This window comes from Lathamus discolor, chromosome 1 (assembly GCF_037157495.1).
Source record: "Lathamus discolor isolate bLatDis1 chromosome 1, bLatDis1.hap1, whole genome shotgun sequence".
Classification (NCBI taxonomy): Eukaryota; Metazoa; Chordata; class Aves; order Psittaciformes; family Psittacidae; genus Lathamus; species Lathamus discolor.
Window position 1 is genome coordinate 150,473,468 of NC_088884.1, and position 13,788 is coordinate 150,487,255.

Genomic DNA, 13,788 nt, shown 5'->3' on the forward strand with positions numbered 1-13,788 from the left:
TTATATATCATCTCTAAATGTTATTATGCCACTTAGACAAGTGCAAAGACTTGTGCTTGAGGAGGAAGATAGTAGGTTTGGGATTATCCTCATTTACTGTGGGTGTTCTGTCTAATCTTAGACAGGCTGTCAAGAAATCTCTATTCCCAACACAGTCAAATGTGACCTTTATCTGTAGAAAGTTCTGTTATGCCAGAGACATAGAAACCTTGAGCACAGTCTTTATCGCAAAGATTTAGCCAACAGTATATGCAAACTGACCCCCAGCTATCAGAGGTCTGAAGCATGAGGTCCAAAGCCTTGGATTTATCCTGGGGATGTGCAGGTTGGTTTGGGGAATAGAAAAGGTACAGGTTGTGTGGGCATATGTTGTTTTCCACAACTTGCTGGGATGGTCAGTGCCAAGCCTTTCCATACAGGTTTAGGGGATTGCCACTGCCTGCAGGAAAATGGAGTCACAGGGAATGGGTTGATGTTTCTGAGAAGGACCTAGGGTCCTCAGGATGGCTGGAGATGGTAGAAAGCATTCCGTACTGCTATACCACTGTGCAAGAGCTTGTTTGAAATCTACATATCTGACTGGCAGTCAGGTGCCTATTGCATAACCTCTTACGAAGTGTTTGAAAATATAAGTGAAATAAGGCAGGGTAAAAAAGATTTTATCCTGCAAGGCCTCTGCAAGTGAAAGAGTCTCGCAGAGAACACTGACAGGTCCTAGATATAGTCCTCAGGGCTTACACTGTTAGATTCTGTATGTAATACATGCTCACACTCTGCTGTTTTCTAAGGAGAACTGAAACACATACAGTTTCTTATCCCCCTTGGGCAAGTGGTGTCACTCTAATGCTTCCTATATATTTCTCAGAGATAACATCCCACTATACTATGCTGCATTTTGTCTGGATTGCCTGTATGTAAATAAAACCATCAGCACCAAGGAAGAAACAGATAGATCAGCCAAACACTGTTTTCTTCTCCGAGTTCTGGGAAAAGCTGTGTTATGTGAATCAATATTTATTACTTTAAGATCATTTATTACTTAAAGATCATTTATTTCATCTCAGATCTGTAAGCTTATGTAAGAGTGTGTTTAAGATCCTCTGCTGACTGCTTTTTTTCTGCATGCAACCATGTTTTGCAAAAAGAAATAATGAAAATCTCATCATTGTCCCTATTAAAGTGGATGTTGGAGGTTTGGTTTCATCTGTTGAAACTGCTATTGACATTACCTTAAGGCCACACACCACTGGTAGTTTGCTTACAGATCCCACAAAAACAGTACAAGCACATTTTTAAACTGGTGGCTTCTCACACCACTGGTTTTCTCTTCTGAACGTAGGACTAAATTCTGATTAAAGGGATGTACATGTGCAGTTGCTAGAAAAGAGCTCACACCTGTACAAAGCAATGGACCTGTGCCCATAGATTTCTTCCAGATGCCAGTAAATGCACCAGTCTATGTGTATTTTTCTTATAGAGTTACTACTATACTATTTTTCATAAATCAAAATATGTATGAATCCTGTCCCTAAATCAATCAGCTACAATTTTCAGCCCTAATAGTGGCACAGTGTAATAGATACAATTTGTTGCCAATCCAATTTCTTGATCACAGTTGACTGTCTTGGACAATGCTGTGAGTAGTAAGAAAACAAAGCATTTCTATTTCATAGTAATGCCATGGTACTTTACTGACTGAAGATTGTTGATGAGAATCCTCATTATAAAACTGACTTCATACAGTTCCATCCTAGGATATGCTTTTCAAGTTATAATTATCTAATCATGCATTCATTCAACAAGAACTTTGTCTTCACATGAAAAGATACGATATTGTACAGTTTAAAATAAAATATGGAACTGCAACCATGTATTTTAGTTTTTCTTGCAATGCTAGAATACACATAGCCATGCTAGCTTTTGAGAGGAAGCAGATTAAAAATATGTGTTATGAAATGCATTTCATGTGAATAGATGTCAAAATGGCACACAGTTTCACCCCTTGGCTAAGCTAAAGAATTCATTTAACATATTAAAATGAAACTAGATAGATTACAATGGGTAAAATATTAGCAGAGTATCAAATTCAGATTATTATTACCTGCTATCCTACAGAGACTGTCTTGTTTTTCTACTTCAACCCACCATCCATCCTGCTCACTTTTAGAAATCATATAGTTTGAGAAAGCTATACTGGAGTGGCAGATACAGCCTGCACATGCCTTTGGTTGAGCTAGTAATGCAGAGCTGTTAAATCAAGAGAGCAAATCTTAGGAGCAACACTGCGCATTACAACCTCTGCATCACGCAGCCCAGTGCCGTGACTGCAGGGATACTGCAGGGTGAGAGCACACCAAAGGTACAGCCCTGTTTACAAGCTCTTCACAGTACTTGGATAATAAAAATTACTGTTAGATAGAAAGGAAAAAGAAAATATTGTTACCCTGTGCCATATTAGAGATGTTTCCTACAGCAGTGTGGTTTTTTTTCAAGGATAAGCAGAATGTGATGTGGTTTTTAAAGAAAAGGAGAAAGAGCTAAGGCATCTGCACACGTACAGCAGGTAGCTTATTTGGGAGTTCTCTACCTGTGCATGGAAAAGACAAACATAAGTGCTTAGAGTAGAAGCCCCATTTTGGAAGCATTTTCCACCAGAAGGAAGCATGTCACAATACTATCTCATGGACACTAACCCCACATACGACATGTGAAGAAGAGAGAAAACAGTTTGATAATAGGAAAGCATACTGAGTGTAGTTGTTCCCTTCATGACCCTGAATCCCATTCAATCTATTAGGTAAAGGCACAGACAGTTAAAAAATGGCACTTATTGGAGCCTCAGGTGCTCAGCTTGTTCAAGGGTGATACAGGAAAAACTCTCTAGCCAACAGCCATTTATGACTTCCTCCTGATTTACTTACTGAAATGTTTTTCCCCACTGATTAAGGCAGTTAGGCATGGTTTTCATGCACCTGCTTTGGGGACTTGCACAGCCCTGTAACCAGTTCAGCTGCACAGGGGAAGGCTACAGGAAACTTGGGTTTCATTGTATAAATTTTTTAAGCATTCATTGAGGTTAGTGGCATCAGACTACATTCTAAGAGAGAACGAGGCCAAACAATGGTTGCTAAAAGATATGAGTATTTAGGAAGAACAGACTTCTTCTTTACAAAGAGGAAATGATAGAGACAGAAACTGCTTTCTGCTGGGAAAAAATATACCACATATGCAAAACTGGAAGATGCCTAGGGGAAAAGACAAAGTTGATATCAATGTGAGTGGCATCTTGGGGAAAACCCCAGCTGACAGAAGGAGGCTGCATAGAGAGAAGAGTGCTGGGAACTACTAGACGACTGACTGGCACATATGTGGTTTCTGGTGATTAAAATAAGCCATTTAAAAACAGACCTGCTTGAAAAGCAAAAAAGTAAATTACATTATACTGGATGGAGCAGCTACCAGATGGTCCAGTTACCAGAAGCTACTAGATTTTGTCTGGGGGGGGGAGGGTGTTGTTGGTTTTGTGGGGTATTTTAATACACACATGCGCTCACACGAGCAAACGCTCATGGGCCAAACTGGACTGTAAAAGCCATCTGGCACCGCCTGTGTAAGTTTACTACATTGCTAAACCTCATTCTCTGTGACATTATTTATGGTTAGAGGACTAATTCCAGTTTCAGCCAGGCAACTAGGCTGCAGTCTGGAGCTCGAAAATCAGAGGGCATGGAAAAAAAGCAGTGAGCCATAGGGTGGATTCTCAGCTGTGAAGAGACAATTTCCAAAAGGAAAATGAACTTCACTTTCTCTATTCCTAACATGAGTAATGGGATGGTAAAAAGAAAATTCCCCTCATTCTTTGCTATAAATCAAGACCTGTAAAAACCTCCCCCCACCCTTTACACATAGCGAAGCTCCACAATCCTTTTCCAACCAGGATGAATTTTTTTACAGTCACCCATTGCTTTTGTCCGCCTTCTCCAATTCCTGTCCTTCAGGACTTCACAGCATTTGATAAGTTTCTGTTCTCCATTCACTCATCTACTTCCAGTCCAATTCCACTTCCCTGCTCTGGCATATTAAGGGGGTTGTGATCATCTCCAGGTGTATCCTAAAAATCATAGAATCATAGAATGGTTGGGGTTGGAAGAGACCTTAATGACCTACTACCATGCACAAATAGCATCTCTCACGACAAAGCATTTATAAAATACACTTATACCACTCACTATATTACATCTCCTGTACATCGTTTTCTTAACTTTTAAGGAAGAAGTTTAACAATGTGGGCTTGAAATGAAAGGCTTCAGTAACAACAATAAGATACTAAAGGATCTTATTGTGGTAGTAACTGGGCATTATTTTTATAGAACAACCAAGGCATTCAAAAGAAAGCTGAACTTTCACTGATGAAAGAATCTATCATTGTACTAGAGACAATGTCCTTGCCATGAGGTCTAATCTGGCAAGTGGCTAAATACAGTCAGAATTCAGTTTAGTTTCATTAAATACTCCCTTTGGCTGCAATGCAGAATTAGAGGGGAAAAGGGGGCTGTGTAAAGAAGGAAAAAGAAACAGATCTATGAATGTGCAACAGCAATCCGTATAGAGCTAATTTTTTAGCATATTAAAAGCTACAGCTGCATCATATATATTAGGTACCTCTTTCCTCCCAGCTGAGACTGGGATCTGAGGATGCAACAACAGTGTTTCAACACTGCTGCTAGACCAAAGTCCGCAATCCAAAATAAGACTTAACACAAGGTACAAACATAGCTCAGAGTAAACACTTGGCCTATATTTACCTTACAGTCCCTGAAATTCACTGGCAAAGCTTTGAGTTGTGTGAGTGTGAACTAGTTCTGATCTACAGAGCATCTTGACAAAGCTTAAAGCACTGCACTTAACATCCAGGCTACTAACATACACCTGTAAGGGCAGAGAGGCCCAGATTTATTGAATTTATCTATATAGACTTGTCTTTCTGTACTTCAAGAAAATTCAAGTCACTTAAATTGTGGCTGAGGGCATTTACACAGGGACTGGATGTGGTTCAGTTTGTTTTCAATATTCGGAGATGAAAATTTAGAACTGAATTAGAAGGTAATGAAATTTAAAATATAACAAGAAAAATACTTGAGAAGGCGATAGCGGAAGTTGCAAGCGCCCTTCTGTAAGGCTGCTAACACTTTGTAACCAATTCAACCCAAAATGTTCCTAGGAGAGTACCACGTCAGGGAAAATACTATAAAGAACCAATAACTCATTCTAAAATTAACTCATTCTAAAATTAACTCAAGTCACAGATAAAATCCAGAAATGCTCTGATCACAAAAGATGACACCTGCAATGCTTCTTAGCTGTTTTCTCCACAGAAACACTCATGAAAAGTAAACCAAATAAACTAATGTGAAAGCTAGGATAGTTCACTATGATTTTCATAATCCCTTTTCCTCTCTCCACCATCTTAAATACAGATTTTATGCTTGAAAACACTGTTGAGGAGGCTGATCCAAAGAGATTCAGCCCAATTCTCCACAGAGGTCAGGGACAATGGCTCCACCCACCTCTGCTTATTGGCCATATATTTCAGACTAACTTCTAAATGCAGAAGTATCAGTACTTTCATTATAGTCATTTGATTGATTATAATCAGGCTGTCAGAGTTTCATTTTACGGTAGTAGAAACACTAAGCTTCTGTTATGATAATTCTGTGGAATTTATAGAGAAAGATCCATCCCCCAAGGACGTGTGTATCTCTCTACCAAATGTTAGGGCAGACCTCTGAACTCTATGGGACAACCTGAAACCTGCAAAGGCTTTACACGTACTTACCATGCCTTTAATGGAATTTCACTGATGAAAGATAGCTCTTCAAAACTTCTTGCTATAGGACTAGAGGATGACAAATATATTTCTTTCCCTTAATTCCCAAGAAGCTGTGTACAAAAACACTCATGAGTCAGACCAGAATTTTTCAACCCTTTCCTAATTGCATTGCAAACAAAAGATAGGCTGAAGGTCTCACTTCTTCAACATGTAATAACCATGCTACTTTAAAACAGTGGCACTGGAGAAATACATCTTGTATCACATTTGGTGCATTTTAATGACTTCTGGTTCATCTGAACTCAGATGGCAAATGCATCTTTGCTGATGGTATTGTTGCATATAGATCACACAAACTAACAGACATTCCTTCAGATTTTTAAGAGTTGGACAAAACTAACCATTGGGGTGCATTGCTAGACACATATCATTGTCAAGCCATACCAAAAGATGAGATCTGTGAGGCTTTCCCCAGGGAGGATGTAACCAGATGTAGCACTGCATGCTCTGTTCCTCTGCTCCTGGAATCCCAGGTTACTTAGTATGTCACCTCCTATTTACAACCAAGTTCTCCCACTAAAAGAAAACACATACATGCAGTTACCCCCACTCTTCTGCAGGCTCCTGCCTTGCCTTCTCTACTTGCAGGGCATTTTCTGGAGAGGGAAGAAAGGGTTAAAAGAAAACCAGCCTAATCTCTACACACACATTTGTCACCCTCCCCAGAATAGCTGCAGAATTTGAACACAGTATGCCATTTTCTTCCCTGACAGGTTAATCCGTTTATTATTCATCTATTTAATGAAAATACTGTGTCTCTACACTAAGAACAAAACAAAACCTCCATCAACATTGGTTCTCTTTAAATCATATTCATAATCTTCCACAATTTGATTTGTCTTTGGATTCAGCTTTATTTTTTTAACTATAACTTCGAAGCAGGAAACCTATTTCTTCAGATTTCGCATTGTTGCCTCTAGCCATGTTTATGGAATGTTTTCTGGGTTTTGCAAAATTATCAGCATTTCATTACCTGCTTCTGCAACAGCCATGTATCTACTGCGAAAAGGTCACGCAAAAGTTAATGAACCTCATGCTCAGCCAAACTGCTCTGCTCCTGTGGGACAGAAATTTTCATGAAACTCTGCAAGGCTCATCTTGCAAAGTTTCCTGAACATGCTCCAAAAAAATAGTTAGAAAGTCACGGCGCAAATCTATCCTCTTTTCACAGGCAACTGGCTCCATTAAGATCTTTGCAAAACCATGGGGCTCAAGTTCTCAATGGCACCATTTCCAAAGGAAAACTGCTGCAGTATTTTCAACCTGTCACAGAAGTATTAGGGACATGTAGCTACACAGAACAATCATATTCCCTTCCAGGTTTTAATTCTTCTAAAGAATTTCCTGTCTCCACTGGAAGCACCTCTTTTGATGCACTACATACTTTTTTTCTCTCAGATTCATCACATTAGAAGACTGAATGCATTCAGGTGGTATGCCTAGATCTTTCTCTTCCTCAGGTCTTTCCTCATGATAACTACATTGAGTACAGAAGAATTATATATTTCATTTTGAACTACCGAATTTCACCCGAGTCCTCTTACTCCAGTCCTTATTTCCATCTTATATCCTAGCCTTTTTCTGCATGAACAGTGCCTCCTAACTCCAGCCAGCCAGCATGCTTCCCTGTGTTACAAAGGAAGTGCTAACAAAGACATAAAATAGAAAAAGCCCCATGAACAATATTTGATTCTCTCTCTGATACTTCCTTTCCCAGCACTGACGACTGTTCCCATGTCCTCTGCTTTCCAGTTCCCTCAGGCAGCCTCTACTCCAGCAGCTTCCACTTTGGGACCATACCTAAAGTTTGTTGTTTCAAGGAGTGACATCAGAGAAGTCCAGCAGAATCTACTCTTCACAAGCTTGTGTTGTTGTACCCCGCTTTGCCTTTCTTAGGTCTGAACATCAGAAAAAAATCTGTGGCCATTTAATTGCACGTTTAATTGGAACTCACAACATCCTGAAACACCTTTGTAGACCCTGACGTGGCCTGGAAAGTGACATACTGCTGTTAGATTTTTAATCTGATCTACTACTTAGGCAGAATAACTGCATGAACATGCGGGAAAAAGATGACTGGATGATTATTGTTGTTTTATTTAATTTTTTGAGGGAATATTCTTGCACCAGGGAATACATTCAAAAGGAAAACAAAAAAAAGGGGGGGGGGGAATAAAAGGAAAAAATGTGTAAAAGACAAGGGCAGTTGTTCTGTGGTTGTTCTGCTGTTGTTCTGCTTTGCACTACAGGCAAATCACTCCAACAAGAAAAGGGATATTTTGTCTTTTTATTCTTAGAGGAAACCATTACAGCATTAAATACCTGCAGGCGAAGCAGAAATAGAGCAAGACTTGAATTTAAGGGATGTTAATTCAACTGAATGCAAATTCTGTTAGATTCTGTGGTGTCTGGATCTCATTCACTGATAACCAAGAGGCGCTAGTTCAAGTGAACTGTGTTTTCCACCTACATCAGCCTCTTAGTTCAAACAATGCCATTCCCAATTGAAAGAGATTATGTTGTCTAATGTTGTCAGCTCATGATTAGGAGTTGGGGTTTCCCAAATACATAAACCAGATTAACAGCAAGGTAAAAAGTTAATAGGACTATATTGTGAGGGGGGAGAAACCCAAAGAAGTTTGTAGAAGCTGTAAAAACTTCTGGTAACCACTAGAAAAAGTCTAGGCAACCCCAAACTACTGAAAGGTGCAGTATGCCTCACTGGTCTAGAGATGTTAACCTCACCTCTTATATGTCCCATAAGTGTCCTTTCCAGTTACTGATTATTCTTGGCTCTGAAAAAAAAGTCTTCATCTTTTCTTTGAGATGTCCTAGTTTCACTCAAGTACAAAAACAGGAAAGTAATTTGGGGTTAGAAAACAGTTCATTCTCCAGCTGCATTACCAAATCCTAATCTCTGCCCTTAAGAAGGCCTCCTCCCTGGGGCTTCAGCCATGGTCACCTTTTCCATGTTTTCCCCAACAGTACTATGAGATAGCTCTTGAGATAACAGCTCACATTGCTACTGAAGCTTAACTGTTGTTCAAAGCACTCCTTGGAAATTAATAGTATGTGCAGAGGTATAACTCTTAGGACCAGGACTTGTAGAGGCACAACAGGGGTTGACCAGGTTCGAGCCTTAAGGCACTGCAGCAGTCCATGTGCACACCACAACCACTCAGGCTGGAAGGGACCTCCAAAGGGCTCTGGTCCAAACTCCTTATCAGAGCTGGGTCAGCTGTGAGATCAGACTGGGTTGCTCAGGGATTTTTCTAGCTGGGTCTTGAAAACCTCTGAGGACAGAGACTGCAGAAACCCTCCAGCCAAAATGTGTATTTTAAAACATCTGTTGTTCAAGTGCTGCCTCAGAACAGCAGTTTTTTCAGGCCTGAATATCCCACTGGTTTTAAGTCAGCAACTGTTCCTACTTATCTGTCTTGACAGAAGTCGTCACCATGGCATTGAAGCACCTGGAAAAACTGCCTAAGGGACAATATGGAAATTGCAAGGCAGCTCCCAGCACAGCTATGAGGACTCAAGGACAACACAGTGCCCAGTGTGTCTGCAGGCTGCCAGGAGCTAACCGCATGCTCTTATTTCACCCAAAACCTGGGTGACTCCACTCCAGCATGAAACCTCCAGCTGCCAGCCTGCAGTGAAAGCAGACGGCGCTTCCCAAGCTGTCAGCAGATGCACAGGTACCATCAGAAATTACGAGCAGCAGAACAGAAATACACCTGGGCGCAGGTGGAGCAATGAGGCAGGTCATAAACAAAGTAGATGAGGTTCTTAAAAACAGCAGCTCTCTTTGAGAAGTTATGCTTGAAGATGTAATGACCCGCACTTTTTATGTTTATTCCTCAGACTACACAAACTCCACACAACCATCACTGTGTTTCTTTAAGTGAACAAAAATAATGTTTCATACTCTTTTTTTTTTTACCAACAGACATAATGAATCTGTGCAGGTTCATTTGTTCTGGGGGACTGCATGCCCTTAGCGTAATTATTTAACTTAGCTGTAACTTACCTAATTTCCTACTAATCCTCAACAAATTTCCTCAATACAGACTGTATTGAAATAGCAGATTACAGGTATTAATAGGCCAGAGCAAATGGCAGTTAAACAATGAAACATTTTTTTCTTGCCACTGCCAATAGGCAAGTAACCAACAAGGCATTTTAGCCTGCTTGTGTACCTCAGACAGCAAGGCTAAAATCAAAATACCTGTTGTGAAAATACATATGCCTCTCCCAATTTTAAAGAGAAATTCAAATTTCCCACAAAGCTTAGGCAAAAAAGTCACCATTCATTTTCATATGAAAACATGCACTGCTGTACATTTTGGTATGCAAAAGAGGTTTCAGAATGGAGCAGGGAGGGAGCATGTCAATACTGAAATATACTGAAACAGCCTTAGACAGAACTGCTTTGCAACACTGGCAGTTACACAGCAGAGAGCCCAAGGACTTGCTGACTCTGGATATGCTTTTTGGCCAATTGTTCCACAAGGAAAGGACATCAGATTGCTTAGACTTAATAAGCAAGGCAAACACTTAACAACAGGCATGGAAATACCTGTATTTTTAATTTTTTTCTTATTCCATCATCTGTTTGCAAGATTCACTTGAAATATTAGTAAGTGATATTAGGCCGGGATCCTAGAACATGCTAGTTTATGAGGTCTGAGTACTGGCATGTTAAGTAACGTCTATGGCTCATAGTAAAAGATCTGATACACGCAGCTCCATTTATATGGCTCAGTTTTGAGTTGTGGGAGTTTCTGAGAGCTGGGGATGGGAAAGGAACAAGCATGACTTGTAAAGCAATAGGCTTTCTAAGTTCTGCTTTTAAAAATACTTTGATGACTAAGTAAGCGTTTAAATGTTAAGAGAGATTTGGAATGAGATCTCACCCAGCTCCCGGTCAGAATACCCGAAGCAATGCAGAAACAGCTCTTTGAATAAAGAGTTTGCGTTGTGCAAGAACTTTTCAGATCAGACGAAAAGTAGAGATTGCCACCTGCTGACCAAATGGAGGGTAGCAACGAGGACGAGAAAAAGAAGCACTTGCAGTGAAATTCAGGTTGTGCCGAAACCGCGGGAATTCTGCGCTGTTTTCAGCAGAGCCCTCATCCCACCCTTGCTCTTCATTTTTCTTGCCAGCCAAACCAAGACGTGTACTCATAAAGCCCCAAAGCTGTCTAATTTATGTGCAGAAAGAGAGAGCTTGACAGATCAAGATACATATTCAGGCAGCAGGTCCCTAGTTCTTTTGGCTTTAGCTGATGAGCTCATCATAGAATCATAGAGAATCTAAGCATCATAGAACCATGGAATGGTATGGGGTGGCAGGGACTTTTCAGGATCACCCTACTCCAACCCTCCTGCCACAGACAGGGACATCTTAGAACAGGTTGCTCAAAGCCCCGGCCAACTTGAACTCCTCCAGGGATGGGGAATCGACAACTTCTCTGAGCAACTGGTCCCAGTATCTCACCATCCTCATTGTAAAAAAGTTCTTCCTTACGTCTAATCTAAGTCTCATGTCTTTCAGTTTAAAGCCATTGTCCCTTTTCCTGATGCTACAGGCCTTGGCAAAAAGTCTGTCTTTCTTACAAGCCTCCTTTATATACTGAAAGGCTGTACTAAGGTCTCCCCAGAGCCTTCTCTTACCCAGGCTGGCCCCCAACACGCTCAACCTTTATTCAAAGAAGAGATGTTCCTCTGACCATTTCCATTGCCCTTCTCTTAACAGGCCCGTGTCTGTCTTGTACTGGGACCCCAGAGCTTGATGTAGTTCTCCAGGTGGGGTCTCACAAGAGTAAGGGATAAGGGGAAAACCAACTCCCTTGATGCTCTTTTGATGCAGCCCAGGATACTTGGCTGTCTGGGCTGCAAGCACACATTGCTGGCTCATGTCCAGTCTTTCATCTGACAATTGATCAAGTGAGGAGGAATATCTGATCAATACGACTCTGCAGCAGCCTGAGGGCCCCATAGGAGATGACTGGTGGAGACAGGAGACAGCACTGGATCACAGGCAGGGGCATGTTGCTGCTGTCTCAGCCAAGTGTGGAGGCTCCTCACCACACCAGAAAGAGGGCTGCAAATGCACCTGGCATGGTTGTAACACCACGAAATGCAAGGCCTGGAATTCACTGTATTTCCCAATGAACAGGGGGCAAGAAGGAGGAGAAGGGGACCGACCCCCTTTGTATTCTAAGAGATTATGACCCTTCAGGAGCTACCAGAGCATGCACATAGAATGGGGAACTTAAAAATGCCTCAACAACAGAAGAAGCTTCAAACCAGTGCTCACATGTTTTTAAAGACCAAACCTCATGACTTTTGGATAAATCTAGAGGAAATCAGACTATATCTGAGCAGAGCCTCTTACTTTATCAGGGAGACAAGGCATCATTTTGTTATGCTATTTCCTTTCCATACTGACATGAGAGAATAAATAATAAAGGAAATATTTGTTTTCTTTCTGCAACACAGTAGTCTGTTTCAACAAGACAGACATTGCAAACACTACCAGAGACATGTAAAAATATAACCCTCATATATAAATTTAAGTGTGGTGGGTTTTTTGGGGGGGGAGGGGGTGGTTTTGGTTTTTTTTTCCCAGATTTTGGAAATGTATTTTTCAGTCTAGGTTTAATTAAAGGCAAAACGTGGTAGTTTTTAACAAAACTGAACATCCACCCTGATGTACTCAAAGGTAATTGCAAGAGGACGCAGGACTGCAGCCGTATGAGTTTACCTGGCTCCTAGCACACAGCCAAAGGCACACAAAGAAACTTAGAGAACATCAGGAGAGAGATTACTTTTGTACAGCCCCTAATGACCTCCTTGTGTGGACCATTACCAGATCATTAGCACCTAACCTTTGCGTTAAACCATGTTGAAGGAACTATGCAAAACTCCTAACTGTCCTAAGGAGTCCTTCCCTTTCCCCCACATCTCAGCCATAGGCTCCTATAGTATGACACAGCCCTGTGTGCCTGCAGCACAATGCAGTTTTGCCTGGTGCAGACACATTCTGTAAACTGATTCAATAAACTGATCCAGGCTTCTTTTCTGCAGAGAAGACATAAAATTTTTCAAGTTGGCTCAGTTCAGTGATTTGGCCTACACCAAAGACCCAGTAGCAGTTATGTGCTGGCAGGTAAAACAGTGATGCAAATGTAGGAATGAGCAGTCTGAGCTGGCACAGACTCCTTAAATTCTTTAAGTCAGCTTCAGTGCTCAAGTCAGAACACCATGGAACCACAGGATCAAAAAGTTGTGGCTGGTGACAAACAATCTGGAGCAATAGCAACAGATTTGACCAGCACCTCAATTAGGAGTGCACTGAGGTAGAGCTTATCAACAAATTCTTTCAGCAGAATGCTCTTAGACTGCATTTAAGGTAAATTGGATTGAGCTTATATCAGTTACATTAAAATACACATCTCAAATCCAAAGTGAAGTGAACTAGGCTTTGGAATGCCATGAACTTCACACATAGGCAGCACCTCTCTTAATACAAGGGAAGACCAAGGGAACTACAGCCCTGTAAGTCCAACCTCAGTTACTGGAAAAGTTACGGAGAAGATTGTATCACGTACTATTGAGAGGCATTTACTGAATACTGCAATCATCAGGCACAGTCATCGTGGGTTCACTAAGCACAAGTCCTGTTTAACAAACTTGATAACCACCTCGCCCAGAAACCAAGCCTGGCACCTCCCTGCGTAATTCAGGGACATCCACCACAGTCCCTGTTTTCATTGGAGTTATGAGTTTGGGGGAGTCTCTGCCCACTTTATCAAGACAACCCCTGGAAGCTTGCTCCTGCTGGTCCGGTGTGTACTTGGTGTGATGCTTGGTGTGAGCCTTGAGTAGGCAGC

At 41.2% G+C, this 13,788-nt stretch overlaps 2 long non-coding RNA genes across 2 annotated transcripts in view; both read right to left on the bottom strand.

Moving 5' to 3' along the window:
• The window catches only part of LOC136007409 (uncharacterized), a 37,687-nt gene that overhangs the window by 16,075 nt on the left and 7,824 nt on the right, over positions 1-13,788 (bottom strand). The gene's annotated exons all lie outside the window — the stretch shown is intronic.
• Positions 3,950-6,936, bottom strand: LOC136007410 (uncharacterized). The gene is made up of 3 exons (XR_010609688.1): positions 6,864-6,936; positions 6,275-6,406; positions 3,950-4,111 (listed from the first exon to the last, which is right to left on the bottom strand). It is a non-coding gene; the product is annotated as an uncharacterized LOC136007410 (long non-coding RNA).